This window comes from Hemitrygon akajei, chromosome 8 (genome assembly GCF_048418815.1).
Source record: "Hemitrygon akajei chromosome 8, sHemAka1.3, whole genome shotgun sequence".
NCBI lineage: Eukaryota > Metazoa > Chordata > Chondrichthyes > Myliobatiformes > Dasyatidae > Hemitrygon > Hemitrygon akajei.
Window position 1 is genome coordinate 19878626 of NC_133131.1, and position 18217 is coordinate 19896842.

Here is an 18217-nt window from a genome sequence, read left to right on the forward strand (position 1 = left end):
GATGGGACAAACAGCCCATGACCAGGGTAGGTGGGAGCCTTTATGATGTTGCTGGCCTTTTTCTGGGGCACCTTTCGATATATATGTCCTTGGTGGTCTGTAGGCTGGTGCCAGTGATGCGTTGGGCTACCCGCTGTAAAGCCTTGGGATCCGCTGCAGTGCAGTTTCGGTACCAGACTCTGATGCAGCATGTTAGGATGCTTTCTGCTGCACGTCTGTAGAATGACGCGAGTATTGATGTACATAGTCCAGATCTCTTCAGCATCCCCAGAGAGCAGAGACGTTGGTGAGTTTTCTTGATTGTGTAGAGTATGTTCCGGGAGTATAAGAGTTGTGCACTCCCAGGAATTTGAAACTGCTTAAATGTGTCAGTTATGGTGGGCTCATTTATCTAAGGTTCTGATACATCGTTTGTCCACATGCAGGCAAGATATCCTTTTATAAAAGTTGTACATTTCCTGCATTTTCTGTTCCATTTATAGAAACATAGAAATCAATAGCACATTACAGGCCCTTCAGCCCACAATGTTGTGCTGACCATGTAACCTACTCTAGAAGCTGACTAGAATTTTCCTACCGTATAACCTTCTATTTTCCTAGGCTCCATGTACATATCTGAGTCTCTTAAAAGACCCTATTTTATACAAAAAAGATTATTAAAGGATGATTTCCAGAATTGTTCATTTCCTTTAATCCTGATTCAATCTGATGGATCAACCCACCCTTTGATCGGTGGCTGACTCACTTTTCTTGTGATTTGTAAAAAGATAAAAAGGAGGCTTAGATTTATCTAGCATTTCACGTAACCTTCTGAAGCACTTTCTCACGTGGTTTAGATTTGAAGCAGAGAAGGACAGGAACTCAAGGTGGAATTTAAATATCGTAGGTGAAGCAAAGTCAATAGGTTAAAAGAGACGTTAGACCAGGTAGAACAGAACCCATTTGATTCTGCATCTGAACTTTGTATAATGTTTTGGGGGAAGTATTTCTGGTAAAGGCTTGTTGCATTCCCACAAATGGGTAGAATGGAACTCCTTGTACGACGATGGGGAGAGAATATTTTAAACCAAAAAAGTAGCATTAAAGATGCACCAGGTGAATTATTTAAGTGACAATCAAGCTCCTTACAATGCTGAGAGGGGAAGTGAACAGCAATGCTAAGTGTAACAAAGAGGAAACATGAATGTTGAATGACAGTTAATATAAAGGAATCCCAAAAAAATTGCATGTCAACAGCAAGAGGTAATATGGGACCTTTTATCAAGGATCAACTTTATTTGCCTTATACATTTACATGTATTAGGAATTTGCTGAGGTATGTTGGTCAGGGCGCAACATGCAACAAAAGCAACAACCTTCAACAACTATAAAGAATAACAAATTATATAAAAATAAAGAATTACTGTGTATATATATTAAAAAAACTAATCGGGTTAGAGGTTAAAGGACTAGAAAAGGAATAATACGTGTGTAAATAAATATTATTAGGGGCAAAGCCAATGATGTATGCTTAGAAGGGCAGTGTAAACTTTAACAAGTTCTTGGGTGCTCTGTACAAAGGAAGGGAATACTAACCAGTAAATGCATGCAACTTCTACCGATGAATAGAAGTAGAGATGGTTGAGGTAATTCCTGGGATGAAATTTGAAAATACTCTGACTAGAACTCTTGGTCTGGATTGCTTCCTTCTCAGATTGCTTCGGGAAGTTGGCGTGGAGAAAGTGGATGGACCTTTCTTAATCTTCCTATCCTTCCTTCGTAGAGGGTTGTTAAATGACAAAAGTGACACCATTGTTCAAGAAAAAATTATAGTGGTACTGCTAGCAATTACAGGTCTGTCAGTTTAACATTGACGGCTGGTGTTTCTTCAGAGAGAATAATCCAAAAAGGTTGGTAAATTAAAGAGAGCAAGCGTAGATCTCCAAAGAGCAGGTTGAGTTTGAATAATCAAATTTAATTCTTTGGTAAGGCACCAGTGAAGATCGACAAGGAGAGTATTAATTGTTTTTATTTTAGAAGGGTTTCACAAAGTGCCACATACAAGTCTGGTTAGCATAATTAACGATCATGGAAAACCAAAACTTGTCAACTTTAATGCAAGAGTTAGCTCACGGCCAGAAAGTAGTGATATCTTGTAAGTGACTGCTTTTCTGAACAGAAGATGTTAAGCAGTGATGCTCCCCTGGAACTGCGGTGAGATCACTGACCTTTCCTGATCAATATAAATTACTTGGCTATTAGAGCACAGAGCAAGTTTCAAATTGTGTGAATTCTGTCAAACTTAGGGTTGTGGTAAGCAGTGAGAATGATACCAGTCAATCACAACAGACTGGCAGAATTGTGGATCGGACTCTATAGCTCACATTATGATGTGTTTCCGGTTTCTCCTTTTTTTGTTGCTATTTTGGGCAGACTGGCTCTGCGGCCTGTAGTCAACGAATGATCCAGCACTAGATTGAATTGAACTGCACTGTAACTGAACATTGCAGGACTGTTTCAATGACTTAGTGGTTTGATGTTTTATATTCTGTGTCTTTTGCTCATTGGGGTTCCATGGTTTTCTTTGTTTTGTGGCTATCTGTGGGAAGACGAGTCTCAAAGTTGTATACTGCATAAATAATTTGATAATAAATGTACTTTGAAAGGGCAGGCAGGTCTAATTTAATGAAGAGGACCATGAGGTGACTCACTTTGTAAAAAGCAATGAGGAGAGGCAGTCTTGACATATTGGCACAATTCTAATGAATGTTCGGAATAGGGGACCTAGGGGTTCGAGTGCAAAGATCTTTGGCAGGACAAATTCCATGTAAGACACTGAAATTCTAAATATTGGAGTGGAACTTCAAAGTAACATACACAAAATGCTGGAAGAACTCAGCAGGCCAGGCAGCAGCTATGGAAAAGAGTAAACAGTCAATGTTTTGGGCCGAGACCCTTCTGTATCCTATCTGTGCGGCCCTGTCAGAATTTTGTATGTTTCAGTTAGATCAAAAGACCATAGAACATAGGAGCAGAATGAGGGCATTTGGCTCATCAAGTCTCTTCTGCCATTCAATCATGGCTGATTTTATTTTGCCTTTCAACCCCATTCTCCTGTCTTCTCCTATAATGTCCTTACTAATGAAGAACCTATCAACTTCCATTTTAAATAAAACTAGTGACTTGGCCTCCACAGACATCTGTGGCAATGAATTCCACAGATTTATCACCTTCTGACTAAATAACTTCCTTCTCATCCCTGTTCTAAAAGGACATTCTTCTATTCTGAGGATCTGCCCCCTGGTCCTAGACTCTCCCACTGTTGGAAACATCCTCTCAACATCCACTCTATTAGGCCTTTCAGTATTCAGTAGGTTTCAGTGAGATCCCCCTTCATTCCTCTGACTCCAAAGGCGTCAAACACTCCCCTCATTAGACCTCTTATTCTTCTAAACTTTAGTGAATACTGAGCCAATCCAGTTTCTCTTTGCAGATTCAAGTTTATTTCTCTTTTGAAAAGCGGGACTATCAACAATGCAACATTTCCTCCGTATTGCACTGAAGTGCTGGTGGGGTTTCTGGAGTCTCAGTTCAGAACCTCAGACGCAAGGCTACCACCAATTGACACAGGAACTATCTGAGGCTGACCAATAATAATCACTGACCTGAATTACATCAGCAGTCATTCACAGTCCTGAACTTATATGTTGTCACTAGAAGTAAGCACAGATCAGAAATCATCCCACGGACTTGTAAGGAAAATTGCCAAGCTTTTGGAAGCTTTGCTAAAGAATTTGTGTCTTGGATCTTGGGCAAGGATTGGTTGGCATGATTTGTGGATTGGACTCATTTTTAGAGGACCTTGCAGTTCATGTTATATGTGTTTCTGGTTACTCTTTTTTTAAAATTATTGCTGTTTTGTGCAATTTTGAGCAGAGTAGCCTACATTCAGTGAATGACACAGTGCTAAACAGGACTGAAGTGAACCAAACTGAACGTTCCTGGACTGCTTCAAGGACGCTGCAGTTTGATGTTTAATATTCTGTGTGTTACTCGCTTGTTTTGCTGTTTGTGTGATTTGTTCTTTTTTTTTTGCATGTTGTGCGTTTGACGTTTTCTTTGAACAGTTTCCATGGTATTTCCTTGTTCTGTGGCTGTCTGAGGGAAGGTGAATATCAGGGTTGTATACTGCATACATGCTTTGATAATAAAAGTACTTTGAATCATTGAACTATTGAAAACCTCATTATATCTACACATTATGCTTGATTTATATTAGCACTTGAAGGCTTTGTTTCATTAAATTTAGGCTACAAATCAGATTTTCAGTTGCCATAGTCTGACTTTGTGCTAGAACCTGTTAATCAGATGAGCTAAATAGCGTCTGAATAGCATTCTTGTCAAGTTGTGCTAAGGGAGTTGGACATCCTTGCTTCAAAATTTTCCGGGGCATTTTACACAAGAAAACAATGTAGAAATATACTCAGTGACCACTTTATTAGGCACCTCGTGTATCTAATAATGTGGCTTCGGGGCGAACGTTCCTGGTCTTCTGCTGCTGTAGCCCCTCCGTTTCTAGTTTTGACATGTTGTGTGTTCAGCAGTGCTCTTCTGCGCACCACTGTTGTAATGTGTGGTTATTTGTCTTCTTGTCAGCTTGAACCAGTCTGCCCGTTCTCCTCTGACCTCTCTCATTAACAAGTTATTTTCACCCACAGGATGGCACTCATGGATTTTTTTTGTCTCTCACATCATTCTCTGCAAACTCTAGAGACTGTTGTGTGTGAAAATCCCAGGGGATCAGCAGTTTCTGAGATACTCAAATCACCCTGTCTGGCACCAATGCTCATTCCATGGTCAAGGTCACTTAGATCATATCTCTTTCCCATTCTGATGTTTGGTCTGAACCTTTTGATCATGCCTGTGTGCTTTTATGCATTCAGATGCTGCCATGTGTTTGGCTGATTAGATACTTGCATTAACAAGAGGTGTACAGGTGTAGCGATTAAAGTCTCCACTGAGTGTGTAAGTACAGATAGAATTGCCCATCAATGAACTAAAATGTGGCAGATTAAAATGCAACAAAGCTAACCAGAGTTTTTGATTCCTAGTCGATACAGCAACTGACAAGAAAACTCCTTAACCATTGAAACTTAAGAAATGGGAAGTTAATCATTGGGCACAGGAGAGCGACGATAGATTGATAAAAAAAAGAATTAATTCAGAGAGAGAAAATGTATGTGAGAATGAGGGAGTAAATAGGGAGGAAAACATGTTAAGTTTGGCATCTAAAAAGATTTCCATTTAATTCAAAATGAATTAACTACAGAATGAGACTTCCCATCTATAATTAATTATTTTCAGCCACAAATGATGTTTGAATGTTATAAAATGTGTATCAAAAGGGTTTTTATGCATGAAATGGCAAATGATTAAGGCTGTTGTAACCATCTCTGACTGCACACTGCGTTTTTTGCTGCTAAAACTCAGATACCATCATTCCAAAACCTCCAAATCAGGCTCCCTTTCTCGACACGCCATAAACTAGTGATTATGCAAAACTATGCCGCCGATGTCGAAACTTGCATCAGATTATAAGCATAAGAGATTCTGCAGATGCTGGAAATCCAGAGTAACACACACAAAATACTGGTGAAACTCAGCAGGTAAGGCAGCATCTGTGGAGAGGAATATAGATTCTATGTTTCAGGCCAAGGCCCTAGTGTATTTATCATTCTTGTAGATGCTTACCTCCAGCGGCAGCTGGTTGCACCTTTGTTTTGAAATCCCTCTGTGCCATCTCACCTCCCGCTCTCTATCACGTTCAGTAGTTCTATAACCCTTTGAGGTGTAAGCACTCTTTCCATTCTGCCCCATCGATCATCCCCAAATTTAATTGTTCCGTTACTAGATGCCGTGTCTTCACCCGCTGCAGCTCTAAACTCTAAAATTTTCTTCCGAAAGCACTCTCCCTGTGTCTCTATTCTCACCTTTAAAACTTCTTGCACGAAGCATTTATCAGTCCTAATATCACCTCATGTAATTTTGTGTCAAATTTTGTTGGATAACACATCCCTGAAATGCTTCAGAGGACTTTGCTACAGTTTTCATTTATATGGGATATGGCCGTCATGGACATGGCCAGCATTTAATGCTCATCCCTAACAGCCATCGAGCTGAGTAGCTTGATAAGCTATTTAAAGTCAACTACATTAGTTAGCCTGGAGAAAGGTGTAAGCTGGACTGTGTAAGGATGAAAGATTTCCTCCCCTGAACACCATTAGTGAATCAAATTGATTTTATACCATTTCAGTAGCTTTGTGGTCATGGATTATTAGCTCAGACCTTTAATTATTAGTTCAGCACTTTGCAGACTATTCCAGCCATTTATCACTGTACCACCAATGCACTATCAAGCATACGAGTTGTTCATTTTCTGACGTGAGTTTGAAGAGTCACAGACAGTAAATATAACAACATCCTAATGGAAAATGGCGAGGTTAAGGTTGAATTTGCAAAGTTAATAGTGGAGTGGAGCAGCTCTGACATATCAGAATCTGAATTTTGGGATTTAATTCTGCCTCTGCTCCCCGTCTGAGTTTGATACCATCTAGTTACACAGCTACAGAATCACATTGCACGAAACAGACCCTTTGGCCACTGTCAATGTGAACTATCAAAACCCATTTACACCAATCCTATACTGGGTTACCACAACGCTTTACAGTACTGGAGACCTGGTTTCATTTCCCGCCACTATCTGTGAGGAGTTTGTCTGTTCTCCCCGTGACCACGTGGGTTTCCTCCGGGTCTCCAGTTTCCTCTCACAGTCCAAAGACGTACCAGTTGGTAGGTTAATTGGTCATTGTGAATTGTCCTGTGTTTAAGCTAAGGTTAAATCAGGGGATTGCTGGGTGGCATTGCTCAAAGGTCTGGAATGGGCCGTATCGCAATAATAAATAAATAAATAAATAATCCCATTTTAATTCCCATCCCCCTGCCTTCCCATCAGCTCCCTCGGATTCTGCCACTCACCCAGTCACAACTGGGGAACTTCACAGTGACCAATCCTAACTTATCCTGGCATTATGGCAGCTCTCCTGTCTCTGGATCCGGTTGTGGATTCAAGTGCCAGTTCTGGAATAGAGAATGTTCCTCCTGGGTGAACATCGAAGTCTAGGTTAGTTTATGCGTGACCGTTTTCAGGATTTGAGAGAAACCCCAGCAAGTGTAGGAAGCACGCACAACCGCAGGGTGACCTTGCGAACTCCACACAGGCAGCAGTGGAGGTCAGGGTAGAACCGGGGTCACTGGGGCTGTCAGGTGACAACTTTTCTAGCTCCATCACTGTGCCACCTTCTTGCCTTTGAAAGACGATGGGCGTCATTTGCTTTGCTTTTATCATGTTCGTGAATTTTGGCACAATGTTGGTGATCTCAGCAAAGAAAAAAAATGAGCACATTGATATGTCTGCCATTTTAGAGAAGATATTATCCACTTTAAAATTAACGTGTTATTATTTGTAATAAAACAGCAGAGGGTGTCTGCTAATATCACTGCCAAGTATTTTTAATTTGCAGATACTGGAGCCTGTTGGCAGAAGACATGCATTAAAAGAACTGTGAGGCACGACAATAAATACAGACGGAAGATAACAACTGTGGGCTAAATTGTTTATTTCTTTGTAAAAAAAAGAGCAACCCAGCAAACATCTGCATAAAATGTATTTTCTTGATCGTTGCCTTGTGCCGCATAATGAAAAAATCAAATATCTGCAGATAAGGTGGCAGAACATTTCTGCTTTGTTGATGTGTACAGGGAGAATGTGTTTCTGTAGTTTTCCTCAATAATTCATCATTCTTCAGTTCTATTATTAATTTTCAATTTTCGCATCATAGTTTCTGTAGTTAGGTGAAAGGCAAGCTGGTAATTAATTGAGCAGTTAAAACAATGTGCTGTGGCAGTGAATACCCTGAAACAGGTGAACAACATAGTCAGGAGAATGATAAGACTCAATCATGTGTCCCCTCATTAAGTTCCCACTGACCCACCCACGCCACATATTATGCTCTTGTGTGAATAACTGATAGAAATAAAGACTTAGCAAAAATACAAAACTGTGAATTTAAGGCATTAGGTGCACACTGCATGCCAACTAGTTTCTGGAAAAAAAAATGCAGGTAGCAAAAATATTAAGCTCTCTTTTCTTGACAGATGGTATCCTATTTGTGGTGCATTTCTGACAGTTTCCAATTTCATATTTCCAACTCTTACTGTGGGCCTGTTCTTTCAGTAACTCAACTGCCATTTGCCTGAGGGAAAATATATAATTTACTTATGCGAATTGGTATAAAAAGCAATTCCACCTCTCCAAGTTACAAATGTAGTAAATGATGTAGGGGACGTGAAGAATTACAGCTGCTTTTCACTTGTTTCATAAAGTCACAAGGGGACATACTTCCTCTGATTTCTGCTTTGCTTAAAAACTAAAGGTGATGGTAGTCATCTCGCATTCTGCCTCTTTGTATTTTTGTCTTCTTTCTGTGTAGGAAATGAAAAATGACCCATCCAGATCTCTATACAGATATTTCACGAGGGGAGCTTCAACAGTGGTTGGACAAATTAAGAAGCTGAAGCCAATTACACAGTACCGCTTGATGGTGATAGTGGTGGGGTTACTGTCCCCACCATTAACTGGACATTAATGAGTTCCTGAGTTTTATCCCATCTTTCTGTCACTGCCTAATATGAGCTATTGCCTGATGTGACTTCCAACTATTTATTGTACTAAAAGTGCAAAGCGATATTGCTATGTTATTCTTGCCAACGACATAGGGTAACTTGGTACTTCTTTACCCCCCCCCAACATAAGGTACCATGGTATTTTGCGCTCCCCCCCCCTGCAATGCACCTCAACATAAGGTACCTTGATACATTACCCTCACTGGTGTCTTCTAATAACTTCTTTAAGGCAAAGGAACCTTGTGTATGTTCATGTACACAAGGTTCTGCGCATGTCCTGATGAAGGGTCTCAGCCCGAAACGTCAACGGTGCTTCTCCCTATAGATGCTGCCTGGCCTTCTGCGTTCCACCAGCATTTTATGTGTGTTGTTTGAATTTCCAGCATCTGCAGATTTCCTCGTGTGTGTGTATGTTCATTTTCCTCATTTGGATAATCAATCACCAATCACACTACAAAAATACAGGTATTAATAGCCAATAGAATTTCCATGTTAAAGGCCAATACTGATGGATCTGTAAAATAATTGACCAATGGTAAGTGTCCCCCTAGAATCTTTTGTTTGCATCCTTCTATTGTATCCAAATGCCAAATGGCTCCTGTGCAAAGGGAACCTATGCCCTTGAAACACATTTCTTGCCTGGGCCGACTGCACACTGTAAGCTATCCTTGCCAGGACATTATCTTAAATCTTGCTTTGCTGAACAGCTGCAGTACAACAGAAATAACATAAGCACTGTCCAGCAAGGGTAAATATTGTCCGGTACACCAGGGGAACATTGCAGTTATTCTTGCAATAACACAGCAGGAGACTTGTGAATCAGAATCAAGTTTAATATCACTGGCATAACTTATGTCACGGAAATTGTTGTTTTATGGCAGCAGTGGAGTGCAATGCATAAAAAAAACTATAAACTACAATAAGTTGTGCAAAAAGAGAGCAAAAAAAAGAAAAAAATAATGAGGTAGTGTACATGGGTTCATTGACCATTAAGAAATCTGATGGCAGAGGGGTAGAAGCTGTTCCTAAAATGTTGACCCATGACCTAGTGCCCACCTAGGAGAGACATTCTCTGTACTAGAAATGGGACTCAAATCTCCAGCTTGACCTGGAGACAGGTGTGCTCCCAAGGTACCAAGGTAACCAGGATAATAAACCAAGATTACATTCTCAAAGTGTTGCATTCAGACAGAACGCAGTCTCATAAACCCACAGGCCAATTGCTCATCGGCATCAAGTTAGTTGATTTGAGCCAAGTGAGAAACAGAGAGGGAAAATAATCAAATTAATAGAAAAATCAGCCAGCTGTCCGGTCTTGTTTTCCTTTGGGAGAAGGCAGGATAGTTTTCAAATATTGTGCCAGGACCATAAACAAATTGGCATCATCTGGGCACAATTCAACAGTTTCAAGAAGAAAATCAGGAAAAGAGTAGTAGAAAAAGTGTATGATGATATTTATGGATTTCAGAACTCCACACAATAGGAACATAAATGAAGAGTATATTTCTTCACAAAAATGAATTTATCTGAATAAGTAAAGTTGTTGAGTAATTGTGAACTCTCTGCTTGATCAATAGTAGAGTATTGTATCCTTGACTCAATACTTTTATTCTTTACCTCTGGAAATATAATGGACTGAATTTCACACTTAGTAGCAAGAGAGGGCTCTCCCCAGTGACTCTGAGGAGATCTGCTGAGGAAGTTTCAGTGGCCTGTGTGATGTGAAGGCACTTCTTCTGAAAATGAGAGTCATCCATTACATGCCATGGGTATCAAGACTTCCAACTACCATGACATCATCAAGCTGGCTGTGTATAACCAATCATATTAAAGATTTGTCACAGGCAGCAGAAAATGAAGGAAGATGTACAGTATTTAGTTACTGTTTCATGCATTTTACAGATCATGAAATAAGGATAATATCGGCCTAACTGGGGTCACATTCTAATATATTTTCAATTTTAAGTTGCAGAAAGGGGAGAGGCTGAATGAACAAAGGAAATAACACTGACAGGGTGAGGTGAAGGTCATGTAGGTGATCATAAGCTTTAGAGAGCTCCCGGTTAATAGATTAAGCAGGGTAGAGAGGGAGATATTAATGTGAAATGCAGGTCTGAGCTGTTGTTGAAACCTGAAACTGAAGGGAAACCAGTGAGGTGAACGTGATGAAAGAGGCAGAAACTAATCCAGTCAGAGAGAAAAGCAGAGCTTCTTTGAGACGGATATTTCTGGAAAAAGTGGCAAAAAATTCAAACAGAACCAGAATATTGAAATAAAAGCAAAATATAAAATGTGGATGAGGGGCCTCTACCCAAAGTGTCAACTTCCAATTTTCTTCCAGAGATGCTGCCTGCGTTGCTGAAATCCTCTGGGATTTCCATGTTGTTCCAGATTCCAGCATCTTCAGTCTCCTGTGATTCTATAAGAATATGGATTAGGACAGACAATATCTGCGGGAGGAGTAACAGAGCTAATACTCCAGTTTAGGATAATTTATTAGAACTGAGAGACTGAGTAAACAAGTTAGTTTTAGATTACAGAGAGGGTGGAAGAAGATGGATAGAGCAAAGTGATTCTCTCCAATAGGCTGGGCCAGGGGCCTGGTTAATATTTTGTTTTCAGATCTTCAGCAATGATAATTGTTTTGCTTTTAATGAATATCATCAGAATAATGAGACTAGTTCACATGCACCTGGAATTTTCATCTGATTTCTCCAGAATACAGTGGAGAATGTTGCATGACAGAATAGCCTGGGGAGGGCTGAGTCAGTGTCAGATTCACAGTGTAAATCTGATGATAGTTCTACCTCCATTATAATTCCAAAATCTGGATCAATGTTGAAATCTTCGGTGAAAAGTCAAGTACTCTCTTTGCACACCTTCCAACATAGGGTTAGAGTTTAGGGCAGTACGTATTATACATCCTCTCACTAAAACAAACTTCATGGTTATTTCTTTAAAGTCACCCAATCTGGGATGACCCAATCTTCTTTGTCCTGGTCACCTGCAAGTCACCCAATTTCATTGCGGACACTACCCACCTGTCTTTTCCAAACGTTCCCTCTGGAAAGTGCTACAGGGCTATTAAAATGAAACCAAGCCATCTTAAAGGTTTCTTCCCCAGGCAGTTAATCTGACCAATCCTTTTTGTTAGCCCCGACCCCCTCTACCCACTACTCCTGCAACCGCACTACACTGTAAACACTTTAAACCACTTTTTATAAATACGTGCTGGTCTTCATATTCCATTTCTGTACTTTAACTTCTAGCTTTATTTTTATATAATTCTTTATAATTGTTGAATGTTGCTTTTTTGTTGCACCCTGACCAACTCACCACAGCAAAATCCCAATATATGTAAACGTAGACGGCCAATGAAGATGGGCCTTGATCTTTGGGTGATGAGTTACCGCATGATGATGTTCCTGTTAATACAAGATGCCAGGATGCCCCTCGTTCAATCTGCAGTGCAAATGGTGAATAAATAAATCTAAATTTCAAGTGTTCTGCCCAGTCGGGTAGAAATTGTAGAGTGAAAAATATGTAGGAGTTGCAGAGTGCTGACTAAGCAAGATGCAAGTCTCATAGTAATTCATTTAAGTCCTAGCAATATGTGTAGTTGGAATAAGAATCCATGTACAGTATATATTACAAATTGATAATGAGCCTTTAAGGATAAGAATCTATTTGAAGGAAGAAGGTAGCTCTATAGCAGGGGTTCCCATCCATTTTATGTCATGGGCCCCTACCAGTAACCAGGGAGGCTGTGGACTCCAGGTGGCAACTCGTGCTTTAGAGGCAGGCATGGAGACCTGTCCACCAGACCAGAGGTACCCAGACTTTTTGTGCCATGGGCCCCTACCAGTAACCAGGGAGGCTGTGGACTCCAGGTGGCAACTCGTGCTTTAGAGGCAGGCATGGAGACCTGTCCACCAGACCAGAGGTACCCAGACTTTTTGTGCCATGGGCCCCTACCAGTAACCAGGGAGGCTGTGGACTCCAGGTGGCAACTCGTGCTTTAGAGGCAGGCATGGAGACCTGTCCACCAGACCAGAGGTACCCAGACTTTTTGTGCCATGGGCCCCTACCAGTAACCAGGGAGGCTGTGGACTCCAGGTGGCAACTCGTGCTTTAGAGGCAGGCATGGAGACCTGTCCACCAGACCAGAGGTACCCAGACTTTTTGTGCCATGGGCCCCTACCAGTAACCAGGGAGGCTGTGGACTCCAGGTGGCAACTCGTGCTTTAGAGGCAGGCATGGAGACCTGTCCACCAGACCAGAGGTACCCAGACTTTTTGTGCCATGGGCCCCTACCAGTAACCAGGGAGGCTGTGGGCTCCAGGTGGCAACTCGTGCTTTAGAGGCAGGCATGGAGACCTGTCCACTCGACAAAACTGTCAGTGTCCGCAAACACAGTGACTGGGCAGAGCAGCAACTAGTTCACAGTAAGGACGGATTTTACATGGGCACATAGAGGAAAACCACAAGAAGGAGGAAGAACATGACTTGGGAGGCTCCAGGGTAAGAACTTTGGGAACAGAAGGGACAAAAGGACCTGGGAAGTGTGATCCATAATTCCTTGAAAGGAGCATCATGGGTAGATAATGTTGTAAAGAGAGCTTTTGACACATTGGCTTTCATAAATCAGGGCATATATCATCACCTCTCCCGGACACTCTGGGAGTCTCCCACATATTGATAGCAGCTCTCTGACGCCCACAAGTTATATACAATATCTCGGAAATCGAGATTTTGGAGAGGAAGAGGAAGAGCGAGAGGAAACATCCTGATTGGTCTCTCTTCGTGCTAAGTAGACCTATCAGTTTTCTATGTGGGCGGGCTTTACAGTTGATCTCAAAAATAATGACAGTGTTGCTCGCTGCACTGTTTGCAACAGTGACTTTTCTATTGCCCATGGTGGGTTAAAATGTAAAAGACATGTTGAGGTGAGTTTAACAGGTGTCATTCATTCATTAGCATTGCTAACATTATTTAAACTAGCTGGCTAGCTGCTAAGGAGCTACTCTATTGATGTCCTATGTGATGAGGCCAAACTCCCTGTAGACTTGCTTAAATTTGTAATAGAATAAAAATTGACGCCATGATAATATAATATAAGTGCATATTTTAATGTCACATTTTCTGCATATACCCAGCTTGGTTTACAGATTAGACAAAATCACCAAACAAAGTATTACATACACCCTTGGAGGTCGACTGGGGGGGGGGGGGCGGGCGGTGGGGGTGCTACCTCCCTGAAATAAGTTTTTGCAGGGTGGGATGTCTGAGTATAGGAGTTGGGATGTTACGCTGAAGTTGTATAAGAAGTTGGTGAGGCCTAATTTGGAGTGTTGTGTGCAGTTCTGATCACCTACCTACTGGAAAGATATCTATAAGCTTGAAAGAGTGCAGAGAAAACTTACAAGGATGCTGCCTGGACTTGAGAACCTGCGTTATAGAGGAAGTTGAATAGGTTAGGGCTTTATTAACCGGAGTAGAGAACAAGGAGGAATCTTATAGAGATACATACATGAATGAGGGGTATAGATAGGGTGAATGCTTACAGGCTTTTTTACCCTCAGGATGGGAGAGACTTGAACTAGAGGTCATAGATTTAGGGTGAAGGGTGACCATTTAAGAGGATTTGTGAGGAGGAAATTCTTCACTGGTGTAAATATGGAATGGGCAGCCAACGGAAGTGGAAGATGTGAGTTCAATTGTAACATTTAAGAGAAGTTTGGATTGGTACATGGATGAGGAAGGTATGGAGGACCATGTTCCAGGTACACGTAGGAGGGATGAGGCAGAAAAACAGGCTGTGGTGTTCTAGATGGGCTGAAAGGCCTATTTCTGTGGTATAGTGCTTTATGACTTAAGTGAGAGAGGTAAGGAGGGCAATAGTCCAGGTGTAGGTAGATGGGGCTAGGCTGAATACCAGGTTGGCATGGGCTAAATGGGCTGAAAGGCCTGTTTCTGTGTAGTAGTGCTATATGTCTCTATTACTGAAGACATTCAGCTGTGTGTAAGTACCAGGATAAAGAGTTCCCAGTGGGTCTAGCTGGTGGGAGTTTGTCAGGAAGGCATTTATGGTTACTTTATGCCTCAGTAGATGGGACCATTTAACTTTGAAGCTTTGCACTTTCTGCTGTGACATCATCAGTTTTGGTGGGAACTGCATTAGATGAAGCTGCTTATGATCAGTCTTACGGTGGTGTATAAACACTTCAGCTCATATGGAGTCCTTTACAGCAGAAGTTGATGCTTATGGGAAGAATGCAGCACCTAATGTGGTAACATCGCTTTGTGTTCAAAATGGATTCTGAAGGTACACGGAAAATCTACACTACACTGTCGATCTAACACTTAAGTGAGAGATGGTTCGTGCAGTGAGGTAGTGCAGATGTTGCCGCAGCATTCTAACCCAAACCCCTCAGAAAACAATCGCCACAGGCACGAGGTAAACTATCAGTGAGATCATTAAAGGACATGGATCAACTTTATTCAGCACGTACAATTTACACTGCAAGCTGGTAAAGCCCCTTCCCTCCACTGAGCATATCTACACAAACATTACTGCAGGAAAACAGCATCCATCATCAGTGACCCCCATCACCCAGTACAAGCTCTCTTCTCACTACTGCCACCAGGAAGAAAGTACAAGAGCATCAGGACTCACACAGCCAGGTTCAGGAATAATTACTGCGCCTCAGTCATCAGGCTCCTGAACCAAAGGGGAGAACCTCACTCAGCATCTCTTTATTATTAAAATGTTCCCAGAACCTATGGACTCACTTACAAGGACTCTTCATCTCAAGTTCTCAATATTTATTGCTTCTTTGTTTATTATTATTATTTCTTCTTTTTGTATTTGCACAGTTTATCTTTTACACACTGGTTACATCCCCAAGTTGGTGTGGTCTCAGAATCAGGTTAAATAGCAGCCGCATATGTTGTGAAATTTGTTAACTTTGCAGCTGCAGAATAATGCAATGTATGATAATAGAGAGAAAAAAGCTGTAATTACAGTAAGTGTGTGTGTGTGTGTGTGTGTGTGTGTGTGTGTGTGTGTTAAATAATTTAATAAGTAGTGCAAAAAACAGGAAATTAAAAAAGTAGTGAGGTAGTGTTCATGGGTTCAATGTGCATTCAAAAATCAGGTGGCCGAGGGGAAGAAGCTGTTCCTGGATCACTGAGTGTGTACCTTTGGGCTTCTGTACCTTCTTCCCGATAGTAATAGTGAGAAGAGGGCATGTTCTGGGTGACGGGGTCCTGCTTTTCTAAGGCATCGCTATTTGAAGATGTCCTGAATACTATGGAGACTAGTGCCTATGATGGAGTTGACTAATTTTACAACTCTCTGCAGCTTACTTTGATCTTGTACAGTAGCCATACACTCCCCCATCCCCCATTATATACCACTCTGTGATGTAGCTCTCTCCACAGTACCTCTGTAGGCTTGGTGTGTGTCCCTCGTCTTACCCTTTCTGAAGTTCACAATCAGCTCTTTGGTCTTACTAACATTAAGTGCACGGTTGTTGCTGCAACACCTCTCAACTAGCTCGTATATCTCACTCCTGTATGCCCTCTCGTCACCGTCTGAGATGGTGCCAATGATGGTTGTATTGCCAGCAAGTTTATAGATGGCATTTGAGCTGTGCCTTGGCCACACAGTCATGAGTGTAGAGAAAGCAGAGCAGTGGGCTCAACACACATTATTGCGGTGTGCCTGTGTTGATCGTCTTTCATTGATTCTATTATGGTTATTACTCTGTTATGGTTTTGCTGAGAATGTCCACAGGAAAATGAATCTCAGGGTTGTTTTGTTACGAATGTGCCACAACTCTGAGGGGCTGAAGGGTACAAAGTAGCCCCCTCCTTTTTGAGAATCGCAAGATCGCTATTAATTCAGGTCTGGGGACCCAGGAAATGACAGAGAGAATCCTCAAGGGTTTGGAATGTGTGTTCTGCCCTCAGCAAGACAAAGCCACGGATACCGGCCATTGTCTCTTGGAGACGGAATTGTGTATTGAGTACTGTACTATTCATTGAAGCCCTCAGGGGATGACCAGAGTGGGCTGGTTGAGGGATTGCATCATCCCAACCTGATTGACATCTGAGACCCTGTGAGTAAGGATAAAAGAGGGTCTGGGGAACGACCCCTTCAGACGCACCAGAAGAAACGCTAGAAATCCCGTGACAGCGTTTAATAGCGACAGCCGGTGGAGGGCCCACGTGCGTCCTTTCCCATTGCCTGGGATTGGTGGGACTGACCACGGAAGAGCGGCTTAGCTAAAAAGAAAAGGACACCAACGAAATTTCGAAGGATCGACGTCATAAAAAGGAAAAGCTGGCAAGTTTCAAAAATCTCTCTCTTGACTCCAACCAAAGACTGCAGCCTGCATGAGCTGAATGACTTTTATATTTCCATTGGACAATACATTATCCCCTAGACAACGATAGAGCGTATTTCTTATTGATTATTATTATACCCGCACTTTTAGAGTTAGTATTGACAACGTATATTATCTGTATGTTTGCATTGATATTATTTTTGTGTATTTTTACCAATAAATACTGTTAAAAATAGTACCATCAGACTTCAACGGACCTCTCTATCTTTGCTGGTAAGTGACCCAGTTAGGGGTACGTAACAGTGTATGCTGACATATATTTACTTTGAACTTCAAGAATTTACAGCGGAGTGTCATTGTGACATATAACAAAATAAAATTCACCAATTATAAAGAATAAAGAACGGTCTAAAAATAATGTTGGAAGAAACTTAGATTCATAACAAATGTTATAAAATATACACTGTGTCATAGATCATTTACGCTTAAAAAGTTAGTAATATAATTAGACTTGAGAAAAATGATTAAGCACACAGAGTCTCAAATTTAATGTTGTTTGCTAAATTCAGCCATCTGTAAAATGGCATCAAGAGATGTAGCAGAATTGCATCCTATGTGATATAGAAATACTATGGCACTTTACAGTCATGGAGCAGCAGTGAAGCCTGGAGTTCCTAGCAAGAATTTGAAGTATATCAAAGGTTTATTTATTATCAAAGTATACAACTCTGAAATTCTCCTTCTCCAGACAGCCACCAAATCAAGGAAGAACAGAATGGCAGCAGGTCATCAATCCCCGGATAAAAAAAAAAGAACAATATTGGTACAGGTACATTGACCCCCAAATCCCCCTCCCCCACATACAGAAAAACGAGAAAAATTGGGTGAAAAAAAACAGAATACAAAAAAACAGAAGACTGAAAAAATAGTCCATAGTCCAATTCCACATTCAAAACGCAGAAAACCTGGGCAACATTCTCTCTCTCTGTAGCAGTGCGATCTCACCAGCAATTAAAAGGCAGTCTCCCCTCTCCAGCAGCAGAGTGATCCCCCAGCAATAAAAAGGCAGGTGGCCGATGCTTCGATCTCCCTCGTCGCTTTAATCAGCAAACCGTGGAAATTAATCGGCAGACATTGGCTCACAG

The 18217-nt window shown here is 41.4% G+C and overlaps 1 protein-coding gene across 4 annotated transcripts in view; it reads left to right on the plus strand.

The window, feature by feature from the left end:
- Positions 1 to 18217, plus strand: part of ankrd13b (ankyrin repeat domain 13B) — a 483016-nt gene that overhangs the window by 47321 nt on the left and 417478 nt on the right. The gene's annotated exons all lie outside the window — the stretch shown is intronic.